The 15,500-nt window shown below is 37.5% G+C and overlaps 1 protein-coding gene and 1 long non-coding RNA gene across 3 annotated transcripts in view; one reads left to right on the top strand and one right to left on the bottom strand.

The window, feature by feature from the left end:
• The window catches only part of SLC5A7 (solute carrier family 5 member 7), a 30,762-nt gene extending 29,043 nt beyond the window's left edge, over positions 1-1,719 (bottom strand). Inside the window, exon 1 of one of the 2 annotated variants that reach the window (XM_080603714.1) lies at positions 807-1,719. The gene's annotated coding sequence lies outside the window, so the exon portion shown is untranslated. Of the gene's footprint in view, positions 1-264; positions 773-806 lie in introns of those variants that run through there. The other variant, XM_080603715.1, reaches the window with a different exon arrangement.
• LOC308199499 overlaps positions 1-13,022 on the top strand; it is a 137,525-nt gene extending 124,503 nt beyond the window's left edge. Inside the window, exons 3-4 of the long non-coding RNA XR_013954687.1 lie at positions 11,902-12,096; positions 12,692-13,022. This is a non-coding gene — a long non-coding RNA (uncharacterized lncRNA). The remainder of the gene's footprint in view (positions 1-11,901; positions 12,097-12,691) is intronic.
• Positions 13,023-15,500: the final 2,478 nt, after the last annotated feature.

Here is a 15,500-nt window from a genome sequence, read left to right as displayed (position 1 = left end):
GGTGAATTTATGAAATGAGTCTTTCAGTTGTAATTGAAATTAAGTTTAAATACCAATTAAAACGCCTGTGGAGCACCAACTAACAATTGTAACCAGCGATTACGATGGAAAATGAATGATGTGGCTGAAAGCTATGCTGGTCTTAGAAATCTGTTAGAGAACTCAGAATTCTTTTAGTCACCAAGTCCCCAGTGCCAGGGAACTCTTCCATCAAGAAATGGTACATGGAATAGGGTAGAAGATCGTGGCCATGAGGGCTATTACCGAAGCCTCCAGTTAGAAGACAAGCCACTGAGCTGTTTCGAGTGATATAAGAACTATAGAGAAGTAATAAACACAACAGCAAAAGACATCTTTGGGGTCTACGTGTTGGGATGCTGAGCCTTTTCCTCCTCCTGACATCTCCCACGTTTAAAAATCTCCGCTTTCTCTTTGGTGATTTTCCAGCGGGGAAAAAGTATTAATCAAATCGCGCTCGCACTTTCAAGTGGAAAGCGTGCAAGCTGTCGAACGGCAGAAAAAGGCGAGGAGGGCGAACCGCAGCGGGGGCGAACCCCGGGGCTCCCCTCTCCCCGGAGAGCCCTTTCCCGGAGCCCCCTTCCCCTCTCCGCTCCTCTCCCGCTGCCACCCCGCGGCGCCTCCGAGACCCTCCCGCACCCCGACGGCTCCGTGCGGAGCCAGCCCTACCTGCCGGGGGGCTCCGCGGGGCTCCGCACCGCCCTGCTCGGCCGCGCACCCCCCCCCCGCCCGTCCGCCCCTTCCCACCGCGCCGTCGGGGAGCGGAGCCCCCCGGCCGCCCGCCCCACCTGAGCTCCGGCTCCGCGCTGCCCCGCAGCCCCCCGGGCACGGCCGCCCATCCCCGCGGGGTGGCGGAGGGGGTGAGGCTCGGGGAGCTGTGCCCCCGGCCCGGGTTTTGCCGCGGGGGGGGGGGGGGAAGGAGTAAAGGTGGGAGCGTCTCTTTCCTTCCCTCCCCACCCCGCCCCCGGAGGTGCCGGCGGTGCACCGAGAGCTGAGGCTGCGGCGGGGGGATCGTGGATTAAAAAGAGGAAAATGTCTTTATAAAGGAGGAGGGTTGAGTGGGGTGAGAGGACCGTGTCCGTCAGAGCTGGGGGGAGGAAGGGGGAAAGACGTCAGAGTGCTAAGGGACGTTGTGGGGAGCTAAGGATGACTCAAGGGAGAGTGATTGTCGTGCCATGGCAGGGAAACAGGGTCAGGAAGTAAAACTGGGGTGAGAAAACAAAAGGGGATGAGGGGAAGATGGGAAGGAACAGGATCGTGTGGAACCAAAGGGAAAGAGGAGGAAAAGAAAGCTGATCAACAGAGGCATGCTGAAAAGAGGGATGGAGAAAGGAGAGAAAGCAAATGTAGGGAGAGGGAAGGTGCACTCTGTGCTCTCTTTGCCCTCCCTGGCACCCTTCCTGCACTGCCCTTGGACCCAGCATGGGGCAGACTACAGGGGGCTGATTGCAACCATCCTTCCCCACAGTTCCCTTCCAAACCTGTTTTGCAGCCCTGTTTCCCACCAACAGTACTGCTGGTACTTGGGGGTCTCCCATTTTGCCATGCCTTTTTTCAAAGCCCACCTGCAGAGCAATGGTGATATCAGATATTCTGTGAAAGAGCACTTGGCCTCTGTCTGCAAATGATGTTGGATCAATGGGCTCCTAAGGGCTGAAAATGAGGGTACACATGCAAAGAGGACCCATACATGTTGTTGCCCCAGTTTTTACCAAGGGAAGGTCACGCTGAGCTTCACCAGTCACTATCAGCCCATGAGAGGCAGGTAACATGGGTTGTTGGTCCAGGCAGGATAGAAAAGTAGAGATGAAATGTCCATAGGAATAAAGAGCTGAGACTGGTTCAAGTCAGAACTAATATCAAACAGACTGTATAAAATCATCATAGACTCAAGAAGGAAAACCGTGATCTGGGAAGATACAAAAACAAGTGGAAGGTGGTAGACCAGCAATGCTCAGCCCATGGCAATGAACAACATGAGAGCTGGCTCCTTCCTGCTCTCTGCCAAATGTCTGGCCAGCAGAGAGCCTTCGGCTGCCCACTCAGAGGCTGGTGAGCCCATCATGACAAGGAGCATGTTAGCCCCAGCCATTTACTATGTACATTTTGTGCAAAGAATTAAGATTGCATATTTGCAAAGTGTGCACGTAATACTGCTTTCGGATCTCTTGGCTTGGTTGAAGACGCCCAAATAAAGGTGACCAACAAATCATATGCTATAAAAGTTACTATATTTGCCAGCCAATCATCTCATGGACTGTTGAGTGACGCTAGTGATGCAATGCTTGCTTTGGGAGACTGCAGTAAAAACTCCTCCCTGCAAAAGGAAACAGAGATGCACTTTAGATACAGGGGAGCATCATGGCACCTTCTCAACAGAAATCCCATTGTAGGCAAACATAACATCAATAATAAGTAGAAGTCAGAGACATTGAAAACAATGCTAAGGCTGTCTCAACTAGAAGTAAATACGTGAACTCCAGCAAGTAAAACGAGATAGAAAATGGTGGAATGCTAAAATGCTAATATTAGATTAAATTAGATTTATGGAAAGGATTAATTACCTTTTATTTTGTTTTACTGCAGCTCAATACAGAGAAACACATGACAATATAAAGTACGGAAAATTCTAGGAAAATGTGTTAACCAAAAGTCTTTCTTAGGCACATTCAAAAAATGCTATGCGATGACAAAATAAATAAATAAATAAATTAATTAATAAGTCTTTCTTAGATTAAATTCTAGCTTCAGTCTTCACTGAAGAGTACGTCAGAATTCCTGTTCTTAGTGGGCTTAATTGACCACTGTTTATGGACTGAAGTGCAAAACATTATTTTTATTCATTTCTAAAAAATAAATAATTTAAATTAATTAAATTTCAATGAAATTCATTAAAATGAATCCTGAAAATTTATTAATTTTTATTTGTAATGGTTTACAACCTCCCACCAGTGAATCAACTTCAGTAGCTGTTTTACCTTACACCTGTATCTACTCCTGTAGTGATTTAACCACAGATAAATTCAATCATACATTCTGTCTCTCATGAAGTGTTCATTTAAACCACAGGTTCCTTGAGCAGATATGGCTTTGGGTTTTTAAGCTGCATTTGCCTGAATGTAGATAGAAAGACTGAAACAATCATTTTAGTGAGATGTGAACATTAATTGATTTAATAATTGAGTATCCCTTTGCTAATCCACTAGTACCATTTCAGGCAGTTTTTTAGTGCTTGTCTTAGCGAAGGATCCTGTTCCACTGGATCCCTGTGTGCATTATGCCAGCTGTACCCCATCCATCAAACAGAGCCATACATAAGGTTCATTTCTTATATCTGAGGGTGTGCACAAATGGTTTCCAGTAAATTTTATGGCTTTTGGGAAAACATGCACTGTGATGCCAGAGTTCCTAACTTCCATACTAGACCTGAACACATTTACAAAAAGATTTTCTTCTGGTATAGAAACACTTAGATCTGAAATCATATTTTCCAGGAAAGGCAATTGGGCAGTCCATTGGCACTTTGTTGCTTTTAAAATAATAATTCCTTGCATGAACATTATTTTATCCTCTTATATATATATATATTAAGAAAATAGCTTGCAAAACACACTATTCAAACAGTAATCTTAAAACTTTGTTTTCATAGTTAAGAAAGTTGGCCTACGTTTACTCATCTCACATCACATTCAAGTCTTTCTATCCATGTTGGAAATTCACGGCTGCCCATCACCATAGACAGCCCCTGCCCAACTGCAATAATCCTATTTTGAACAGTGACAGCACTGGACTTGTTAACTCCATCACATGGCAGTCCAAAATTGGAAGACGGGGTGGGTTGGCAGAACTGGCTTACTGCTCTTTCCTTTCAGGTTGAATTAGCTGAATCAATGTGAAGCACTGAAGAATAATCTGATGAATATGCGTACCTCAGTAAACAAAGTTTTTCTCAAATAGCTCCAGTCTGCTGCAAGCTTCCAAAGTCTCATTCTGCGCTGAGCTATCAGTTTTATCTTCCAGACTTTGTTAAACACTAGTAAAGGGCCAGATTTCACTTTAAATAGCCACAGTGAAAACCTGGAGCAATGCAAAGTAAGTTACTTGAATGTATTTGAGATTTACTCCTCTAACTGGCATCAAATTTTCTCCTCCTTCTCACCTTTTTTTTTTTTTTGTGGCAATTTTCTAAATATTAAAATGTATGTTTACTTCAGTGACAGTCAAATCCTTTGAATATTTTTGCGGGGAGTATGTACAGGGGCAGGGTAACTATAAAGGAGCAGAAGACCAAAGGTACAGGGCTCTACTGAGATTGTTTCAGAACACTGTTTTTCATCCCAAATTAGATGACTTGAGCCTTCAATTTATATTTCCAAAGATTTCCTCAGCCTACATATAGTTATTTGAACTCTCTCTTGGTACCAGTAAAGATTTTTTATTTTTTTTTAAACCCATGTCCATTACTGAGATTTTGCTTAGAAAAAGGTGGAGTTGATCCAATCTAAACCATCTGGTTATGGCCAGGGAGGCTAATTGCCACCTAGTTTATTTGTCTTAATGCTTCTTGCTAGTTGGTCTTTGGGTGGAATCTGAATACTGGGAAATGTGAGGGACAGAAACTGAAGTCTAAATAGAGTGAACATTTATGATAAGGAAGATAATTAATAGTATTTGAGCTGCCGCATGTTTAAGTCATAATATAAAACCTCTAAAAAATAAATATCTGCGTGTCTGAACACACTTTTGAGGTAAAACTGTATTTTCTGGCAGATTTCTATGTTTAAGTGTTGCATAGTGTAATGATGTTGTTTATAAAATCAGACTACAGAGTTACTTAAAAAAACAACTAGCTTCCTTAAACAAAACAAAGCAATAACAACAACAAAAAAGCACAAGGTTTTGATAAGAGTTCCCTTCATAAGAAATCTTTTGCTACAGCTTGTTGTAAACCCTGTAATAAAAGCTTTTCTGAGACAGATGCTACAGAAAGGTTTATGGTAAAATTATTCCAAAAAAGGGCCTCACAATGAGTTTGTGGTTTGGGGGTTAGCATCCATCTTAGATTCCCCTGTGCAGTTTCTTTATTAACCATGGAGTCCCCAAAGAAATTATCCATCTATTTGCTCAACAGCTCAGAAAAAACACCTGGACGAGAACTCTTTTGGAAGATATATTTTGAAGATAGTAACAGTCCCTTGTTACCTTGAGGGAAGATACAGATACAGCTGCAGTTTTGAGATTTCAGGATTCCAGGCAGTGCAGTTCACTGCTATGACACTTTTGATTGTAAACTGGATAAAATGTCAAAGCAAAAACTCTTTTTCCTTCTGTGGCAAATACTACACGTGACATATTATTTAATAGTGTGGCATAGTTTCTGTCGATTTATAATCTTAAAAAAACCCAACACAAACAGTGAAGAGTGACAAGACTGAAAAGTTAAGTACTTACAAACATAAGAAAAGCAGAGTTAAGATAGTGTGTGAAATATTAATACAGTTCTCTTGTCTTAATTATAGTCTTTACCTTCATGATCATATACTACTTTTTCCCTGAGATGACTGTCTCTTTCAATGAGAGTAAATCTTCACGATTTTAATTTATCTTCCTCTTTAATCATGTGGCCTTACATATTTTGCACTTCATTCAAACTTTATAATGAAAACAGAATTGGTGATTTCCTCCAGGTGTTTCTTCAGTGCGTGGTATTAGTGCTTCACAGATTCTGATGATTTATATCTACATAACACGCTAAGGGAACGGGTGGCATTTTTATAGTGTTATATGTTTAAAATTTGGTTCCAGTCAATTTCTACTGCTTCTTTACTCCATGTTTACGGAAATCTCAGAAATAACTAAAATTGTTTTTCCTGAAATGCTGAAGAAAAGAAAATCAATATTCAATCTAAGTCAGACATCTGGCATGAAAAATTTCAGCTGGTAGCCTGATCCCTGGCAAAGTTGTATGCAATTAAAAGTAAGCCTTTTATTGTGAGAAATTTCAGGCAACCTGAAGTTAACTAGCTTTTCAACACATGTTGTAAGAAAGCTATCATAAAAATTTAGAAATGAAGAAATTAAGGGATTGAAAGAGAAAATAGAACGTGTTCATTTTTTTTTATTGTCTCACACCAGCTGTATTGCATTATTATTTTTTTAAACTTAGAGTAAATAAGAGTGAATCAGATCTAAGATATACACTGCCTTATGGTAAACTGTTATATTAGAACTGTGCAGAGTATATAATTAAAGAGAAGCAAGGGAGGAAGCTGTGTATTGTTATCGTTATTTAACGTTGATATTGCCAGCAGTTCCCAGGAGCCAGTCACATCAAATCTCCATTGTGATAAGTACTTAGTAAACATATGGTGAAGGGAAGACCCTGAGACAGAAACTACATCTTTTAGGCCTTTCTGCGTTGTAGATCAGCACCAGTGAACTACATGAAAGTAAGAAAAATAAAATAACTGTAACGAAATAAAACTATAATACAAATTAGTGACTCTTAACATAGGACATAGTACAAAATAGCTATTTGGCAAACTACTTGGATGTAATGCTTGTCATTCTCCTTTTGATTTTTGGAAAAGATGCTGAGCTGGGACCAGCAAAGGGGAACAGACATACCAAGGATCCACCTTTTTGGGGGTGTCTTGAACTAGGTAAGATCAAGCTGATTGAAATGCTTATTGGATTTCTGGGGAAACATATCCCTGAGCAATAAATCTGTCTGAAAGGAGACCCACATTTTGTTAAGCTTACAGTAAAGGACCTTTGAACTGGTGGACAGTTGCATAGAAACACACAGCTAGGCTAGCACTTGTGCTGTTTATAATTTGAGTTGTATGATGACTTACAGTGTGTCAGTGGTCACATACCTGAGAAGGCAAGGGGTATGCCTGCCTGTGTATTATGATCTTTAGACCACATTAGAGCCTCATATCCACTCAGAAAACAGAAATCCAGATACAAAACAAAAGCTGAAAAAAGTGCTTGGTAAATGGAGAATGTCAGAGCTCTACCCCAGCAAATAAGGTCACAAATTCATGTGTGAACTGATGCAGAAATGGGCCACAGGTCTGTTTGGAGACAGTCACCTGCCCTATTACACCAAAGATAAAGCCATCAAAGGAGGATGAGCAGCTTCAGAAACACTTTTGGTGTTATTACTGACTATATGAATATTCTTAAAATGTGCTGAAGATGGCCTGTAATCCTAAGTTTAGCACACAAGAAAAAAAAATATCTTTTGGATGAAAAGATTAGCAGGTGAGTTTAAAACACCTTCAGCTAGTTTAAAATCTGCTACGTTGTCCCAGTGCCAGTCATGAAGGATTTGTATTAATTTGTCTGAATTCAAATTGTTCATTATTTACCAGACAATTTCCTGTTGTTGTCTTGCAAAAAAAACCAAACCAAACCAACCAACCAACCAACCAAAAAAACATAGGAACTGAGAAAGGTTTTCAAAAGCATCAAGTTTACAAATTTCAGTTTAGGAAGATTTGTGTGTGCGTGTGTGCGATAGCATGGAGATGGTCTTACAAAGGCAGTTTTAGAAAAATTTACAGAAAATATTTTTCTGTACCATCACTGAAATAAAACAACAACCCATCTTCATACTTTTCAATATTTACTCTAATAGAGCTTCAGTATTTAGAGGAAATCTGTGAAAATGTTTGTAATTCTGATTCCTTTCATAGATCCCCGTATGCCACCTTCTAATAAGAAATCAGAAAGCCAACTGAATTCAATGCAAAAAATACAGTATAAAGTTGATGAGCACTAAATGAAACCACACATAAATTGCATTTGGTTAACCATGAACTGAAGATATACTTTAAGCTTTATTTTAAATGATACCATTATTAATAGGTGTGGTGCTTGTCATCTTACAAAAGACACTTTTAAAGAAACTCTCTGAATATTTTTATTGCATAATTTTGACCAAGTAGGAACAGACAAAGAACATGGAAAAAAAAAAAAAGAAAAGAAGAAGAAAATCCCCTTAAGATTTATTCATGGGAAATTCCTTGAAAAAATCTAATGAAGGAAATGTGAGTCATTACCAGTAAGTGAAACTAAACAATATAAATTATTTTATCTATGGCAGTGCTTAAACTGATACATCAGAAGCTGGTGCTGTTTGGTTTCAACTTCTCTACACTCATGCCCATACATTTCAGCTAGAGAATCAATGATTTCTTGAGGGGAAAAACTGAAAATATTGACTTGAGTCTGTGAGGAGTTTAGGAGTTTAGGATAAGGTAAATCAAACTTTTTTTTTTTTTATCTCGTTAGGCATGATATCTCAGTGTTTGTTCATACTTCTAAGGCTTTCAGAAAAAATGAGACCTGTCTTCTGCAAAGATTTAAAATTTATTCTATCTTGAAAGTTATCCAGTATCTATTTAAACATCCGTATTAGTTCATTTGCTCCCAGTTCCTTTCCTTTAGGAAAATTATTGTATGTTCTTATCAGTACCTTAAAAAACACACACAAGGCAAAACGTGTGGGCAAACAGAGGAGAATCAGAATGGTAATCCTTATTGTAGAAGCCACTCATGTTACCAGAAAAAAAAAAAAAAGAAAAAAGTGTCAGCTTCTCAGTGGCCAACCAGCTGCATACAGCCATCAGGACACAATTCAGTCATTTTCAGAATTCTGTGATCTAATTTATAAATGATCTATGAGAAATATAATTTAGTCTTTTCAAATTAAATCATCTGGCTACATAAAAATGGAAAATATCTCATTTCATTATTGTTAAGCCAGAGAACTTGAAATAATATTTACAGCTAAAATGAAAACAAAAAGTAAAATTATTCTGATTTTATCCTCCTTGAAGTCATTCTTCTCATCACATTCATCTGATATATGATTTTATAAACACATCTACTTCTCTCAGGAATTTGCAGAGTGTTTGTAATTACTGTGGGAAAAGAATATCATGGTAGATATATCCTTGGAGGAATGTGAGGGAAATGTGGTATTTAAAGTGTTTAGGAATTTATAAAGGCACTGTTTAACTATAAGTTCTACAAGAGTTAGATGTTATGAAAGATATTCTAAATTTATGTAAAACTGTAAAATTGGAAAACTTGCATATTTAATGACAAGATTCACAAAGCCAATAATTCTGGTCTCAAATGCTATCTATTTTCAATAGGATAATCTTTTATGACCACGAGTTACTATTCTGTGATTGCTGAGTAATCTAAAACTTCGCAGGAGAAGTACATTGGTTTGTATTTTTTCTTTTACTAATGCACATTCATAAATGTTGTCTAGCAGACTGTCATAACACTGGGCTGAAGCTGAATGGAGAATATCTATTTCTTTTAGAACATGTTGGTTGAAATTCATGAGATTAAAAAAAAAAAACAAACTTAAATTTCAAGAACAGAAAAGTGTTCCCTTTGAATTCATAAAGTAATTTCAAAGGATTTGGAGCAGAATGGGAAAACAACTGGATTACCTTGATAATATTTATTTTATTTTATTTTACTTATTTTATTTTATTTTATTTTATTTTATTTTATTTTATTTTATTTTATTTTATTTTATTTTATTTTACTTTTTATTTTATTTTATTTTATTTTATTTTATTTTATTTTATTTATTTATTTTTAAGATACAATGTAAAAATGTTTATTTTAGTTTAAGGGTTTCAGTAAACCTTAGATACTGCCTGGGCATTTTGTAGGACCCTGTACATAGATTAATTTGGCACAGAGCATAGTTCTTTCTTATTTGTTAACCATTTTGTTATTTTTTTTAATTCTTTACTGCTTCCTTACCACATCTATAATGAAAGTTGTTTAAACTAAACATTACTTTTATGTTTTGGTGTCCATTACTGCTATTTATGAACCCGGCTCTGCTATCCGTAGTTCAGATCTTCCTATGGATAACTAATTGTTAATGAGGCTGATCCTGTAGATTTCAGTGGTTCCAGTAATGGGTTTACAAATTTTAAATGATAAATTCAGTTACTGCATTTTTGGTATTTGAAACCAATAAGTCAAAGCTAACTAATACTTTCAGTAGAATGTTCTTAACAGTTGACAAAAATGTCCTCTTTATCTTGAGAATGTTTTTATCAAAAAAACGCTCCCCCCCCCCCCCGCCTTTATTTCTCTGATCTAAGCTAGTACTTTAAATGCAGTCAGAAAATATTTGGCATCCAAATCCATATTGATAAAATTCTGAATAATGTCTCGTAGCTTCTATGTATCAGTAAGTGCGTAATCCCAATTCAAGGGGACTGTTTCAGTGCCTGGCAGAATTATTGTCATTGACTTCAGTGAAACTTGGATCAAGATGTGAAAAAATGGGTGAATTAAAGAAATAAAACTGAGTCCCCAAATGCTATAGATTTATTACAGGAGTCTTAGTCTGCAAAGTAAAGTGTAAATGGCAAAAATGATTCCACATTGTGAGATACTTGATAAAACTTCATCTGATCCCAGCAAGAAGGATTTTGAAAGAAGACTGGGATTAGAATGTCCAATACCAATCTCCTGAGGCACCTTTGAAGCTAGTAGGATAAGATCAAATGTTGGCCAAAAAAAACCTTTTTACCTAGAGCTACTCCTTGGTTGTGTTTGTAAGGCATTCTGGGGTCTCTGGGTGCCTTCATGTCAAAATAGAGCCCACTTCATGGTCAAAATTGCTGTCACCTTGGTATACTCAAGAAAAGACCAGGTGAACTTTTAAAATCTATGGTTCCTGCAAACCTGAGTCACAGCAGCACAAGTAAGTAGGAAACTTGCATAGACATGCTAAACATGTTTATAGATCTGTAAGAAGCTTAGGTCTCCAATTTAGAATGTAATTTTTACTAAAGCAGAAATGCAACTGACACTGGCAGAACAATTTTCTTTGGCAGTTTTGAATAATTCATATTCTAATTAGAATAATTACTTCTATTGCTTTATTTATGGAAAAAATAACTATAAATAAATAAGTTCACATTTGTGAAATAATCCTTAAGGTATTACTGTTTTGACATATTTGGGAGGCAAATGCAAATAGCATGAAAGCTGGTGTTTTTCAGTGATTTGTTTGTTGTTCCTTGAACTTGAAACTGGGAAAATGTGAAACTGAAGTGAACCTCGTGACAATTCTGTAGATGCATTTGACTTGGGGAATTTACTAAAAAATGTGCTTTGGAGCATAATTTTGGAAAGGGCTCATAAATTAACAGAGGTGAAAAATTAAAAAATAAGAAAAGAAAAGAAGCTAGGCTTCATTACCCTGTACTCCAGCAGATTTATTGGGAAGTCACACTCTCTGCTAGTGTTTTTATAACTTAAACAAATTACAAGTAAACATCATACTTGTATGTGACTTTTCATAAAAGTAATGTTTCAAAGTGATTCATTATTTATTACATGCTCTGTGGTTTACAGGCTATCCATCCTGCATCTCTTAGATGTAATGAGAACAAGAAAAAGAACTTGTGTGCTTTTGTGGAAGATAGCAAATCTGAAACGACTTTTGGGCAATATAGAAACATTTCTCATATAAAACTCATGAAACTTATCTCAATAAATGAGAGGTGCTTCTGAAACTCAGTAGCCCTTCCCACTTGCCTTCTTACTGACTTAATGCTTCTTTACATGTGTTTTGTGGATATATACTTGTTTTAAATCAATCTGAATGTAAGCATTCAAAATGCAATCTCACCCTCTCTGCTTATGTACTCTAATGTACACCCTCTCTCTAATGTACTGATTTGGTATGGGATAGAGTTAATTATCTGTATTATGCCACTTCATATCTTCTGGATTTGCATTAAATTGTGTTGATAGTACACCGACATTTTAGTTATTGCTGAACAGTGCTTACACAGCAAGATTTTTTTCTGTTTCTTACAGTGACCAACCCCAAGTAAGCTGTGTGTGTACAGGAAGCTGGTAGTGAACACAGCCAGTACAGTTGACTCAAACTGATCAAAGATATATTCCATACCATATAACATCATTCTTGGCACTAAAGCTGCATGAAAGAAAGAGGTGGAAAGGGGGGAGAACATCACAATGACTGAGGATGGGTGGACATTCAGAGTTATGGTATTTGTCTTCCCAAGTAACTGTTATGTTTGATGAAGCTTTACTTTTATAGATGGCGAAACATCTGCCTTTCTAGGGGAAGTAGTAAATGAATTCTTTATTTTGCTTGTGTGCACATCTTTTACATTACTTATTAAACTATCTCAAACCACGAGTTTTCTCACTTTTACTCTTCTGATTCCCTTTCTCCTCCCACCAAGTGGAGGTGAACGAATAGCTGTGTGGTGGTGCTTAGCTTCCTGATGGGTTAAATGACAACAAGTAACAAGAAGAAGCATGTAGAAGAAAACTGAAAGACACATATTTATCTTAATTTATGAATTTTCTTGATTAACTTCTTTTTGTAATTTGTAGAAGGGTTTTGGGTTGTAATTTCAAGACATAAATTGGCAGGAGGCATACATTAATATTTATAATATATGAATTATTAAGCATTAAATTAATTATTAATTATTGTATTTATAATACAATAATTAGTATTAGTGTTTTAAAATTTAATTCATGCATTTAATTCCCCATAATTTCATTGAGTTTCCAGTAAACCTATTATTTTTGCCTTTTTAATCCTTTTTTTTTTTTTTAAAAAAAAAAAAAGCAGTAGCAGGAAGGCTTCCGAAGAGATCAGCACCATGGACAGAAACTGAGCTGCCTCCTGGTGCTCAAATGCCACCCAAGAAATCTGAACGTGTAAATGCCGAAAGCCTCCCCAAGGACTGATTGCCAAAACAAATCCTAGCCTGCAGCAGAGCCTATCACTGACATCACATACCAGCTTCAGTCACCCGAATATCCCATTTGGTGGAAGCAAGTAGTAAAAGATTTCAGTGTATGAATTTCTCCTGTGTCCTAAGACCTCAGAATATACACAACAGTGAAAAATGAAGTAAATCATGCTTTACAAGCTAAATAAACAACTTTAACACTGCTAACTCTTTGAAGTAAGGACTGTATCTTTTTTTTTTTTTTTCTTCAGGAAATGGCTGGTGTATTATATTCTTGAAACATGATAGGGAACAATCTTTGAAAATAATGTTCTCAGCAAATAATAGACATGACCCACTACTTGTTAAGTAGCAGCTACTAAATTACCATGGTCTAGATGGGTAGTAGGCCACTGAAACACAGTTTCCGGAGCAACATCAGACATGTTAGTCAAATTAATGGACTTTGTTGTTCCCTCCCTCCCTTATCCTGCTGGAACTTCCTTTGGACAAGAACAGCACTGGAGGGTCTCACAGAGAGGGGGACTAGATTTCCAGAAAAAGAAATGTCAAAGCATACATTGTATGTGATACTGTATTTATTAAAACCAAACCAAGCTAATACAATGCAATACAATACAATACAAAAACAAACAAAAATCCCACACAAACAAGTCATATTAATGGCACTGCTTTATAGAGATCCAAGAATGACTTGAGAAATAGCCATATTTTCCATTAGGGGTGCTGAAAGCCTGTGTCAAAACCAGGTACTGCAGTGACAGTAGACAGTGTCTGTGGTTCACTTGTGACCATTTTAACCACAAAAAGAAGTCTTCTCACCTAACTTCAGACACCAACATCATAGACATCTTCATGTGAGCTAGTCACCCCAGATTGGCTTTATGGTCAATGAAGCATGTGTTAACTGAAGTGAAAGGTTTAGGTCAGCAGAATCTGTGAAGACATCTCCTAAGGAGCTGATGAACAGAACTCTGATTCTCTCCAGTGGTTTAAATGGGACACTGGGATAACAGCTTCAGAAGTAGGCACGTGCACTGCAGATGTCTGTTTTTAGCCAGATAGACTCTTTGGACACTGACACTAAACAGTATACAGGTAACTTGGTGAGTATCCAGAAGTGTGAATATTTTGGGGAGGATTAAGTGTCTATGGGTAGAAGGCTGTTGGAAAGCCACACACAACCCTACACTTGTTTAGAGGATATCCATCAAATGATGGATAGTATCTGAGTTGTTCAAATTCTTCCACTCATACTGAAAAACAACCTAATGGCAAAATTCCACAAACTGCCACACATTAAAGTTCCTCTGTATGCAATTTATACCTCAACAAGTATAAGTCTCTGACAAAAGTATTATATATCAGCCCCTAAGTAATTTAGCCTCACATTCTTCACACTATCTTGGATGCTGGTTATACTTCACTAGTCATTCGATTTTTCAACATCCCTCCCACTACAAAATTTCAATCAAAACAAGTGAAACGATTCAAGAGACACTAAAAGCTGAAAAATATGTCTCAATTCAAATACCCTATTTTTGAGATATCTACTACTGATACAGAAAAATAGTGAACAGATAGAAATAAAATTTATGTTATAGTGTAGAGGTGATTAAAGGAAAGTAATTTTGAATCCCCTTCTTTGGATTCAGGGTCTGCTTTGAATGAAACCTCTTCTTTCCAATGGTCCAATAAAAATCAAATGCAGAAAAACAAACACACAAACAAACAAACAATAACCACCCAATAATGTAATGTTGTCCTCTCAAATCTGCAGGCAGCCTGAAAAAAATAGTTCTGTTTCAGGAAATAGAAAGAATGATCTAAACTCATCTGATCAAAAGGGTGACTGAAGAAAATTTGAGGTAATGGCCTAAGAAATGCTGCCCAGGTTTAGGCATCTGATAGAGCTACTTGAACCAAAAATTTAGTTTTTCCTAGGCTTGTATGTGATCAGGGAAGATAGATGGTTTCCTCTGGAGATGGACTAGAACATCTGCTGAGATCTCTCTGTCTTCCCCATTCTGTTTACTATGGGGAAAAATTCGTATGATTAAGCTCTTTATGTAGGCACCTGCATTTACTGCCAAAAGTTACATAGGATACATTCCTTTCCACCCGCCTCTATGTCCACCTCCATCTAAATTAGTTAATGAAAGACGATCTCAGTAGATGAAGATACGGTGCTTATCCCACAGTTCCAGCCTGTTGACTAACCTTTTCATATGCCAGAAAGGATGCCACACAACTGCCATAAGCTTCTCAGCTTTTCCTCTGGCAAGAGAGCAATTTCCCTGATGTGACCATCTGCCTCTCTGATGTCATCTGCTTTTGTTTAAAACCAAAGGACTGGTGTAAGAAGGACTGAAACATGTGTTGCCATGTGCAGGCTTTTCCATGGTTGCTATCATCAGGAACATTCATTTATAGTGCTCGATGTTTTAGTATTGTCTATGGTATATTAAAACCGGGAAATCTGAAAATCTGATGACAACCCAAAGTGCAAGAAACACTGAATTCTTTTAACTATTTTTTTTAACGTAAAAGGAAAATTCCACTGTTCCACTTGATCTATTAATAAATCTCACATTTTATACTGGAAAAGTTTGAAAGAGGAAGTTACTGTAGCATTTCCAGTCTGTTACCCAGGGCACTACCACAGTACTTGCCACAGATTTT

Source organism: Anser brachyrhynchus (genome assembly GCF_964034855.1).
Source record: "Anser brachyrhynchus genome assembly, chromosome: 1".
In the NCBI taxonomy this organism is placed as follows: domain Eukaryota; kingdom Metazoa; phylum Chordata; class Aves; order Anseriformes; family Anatidae; genus Anser; species Anser brachyrhynchus.
Note: the sequence above shows the minus strand (reverse complement) of the source record. Positions and strands in the feature narration are given on the sequence as shown.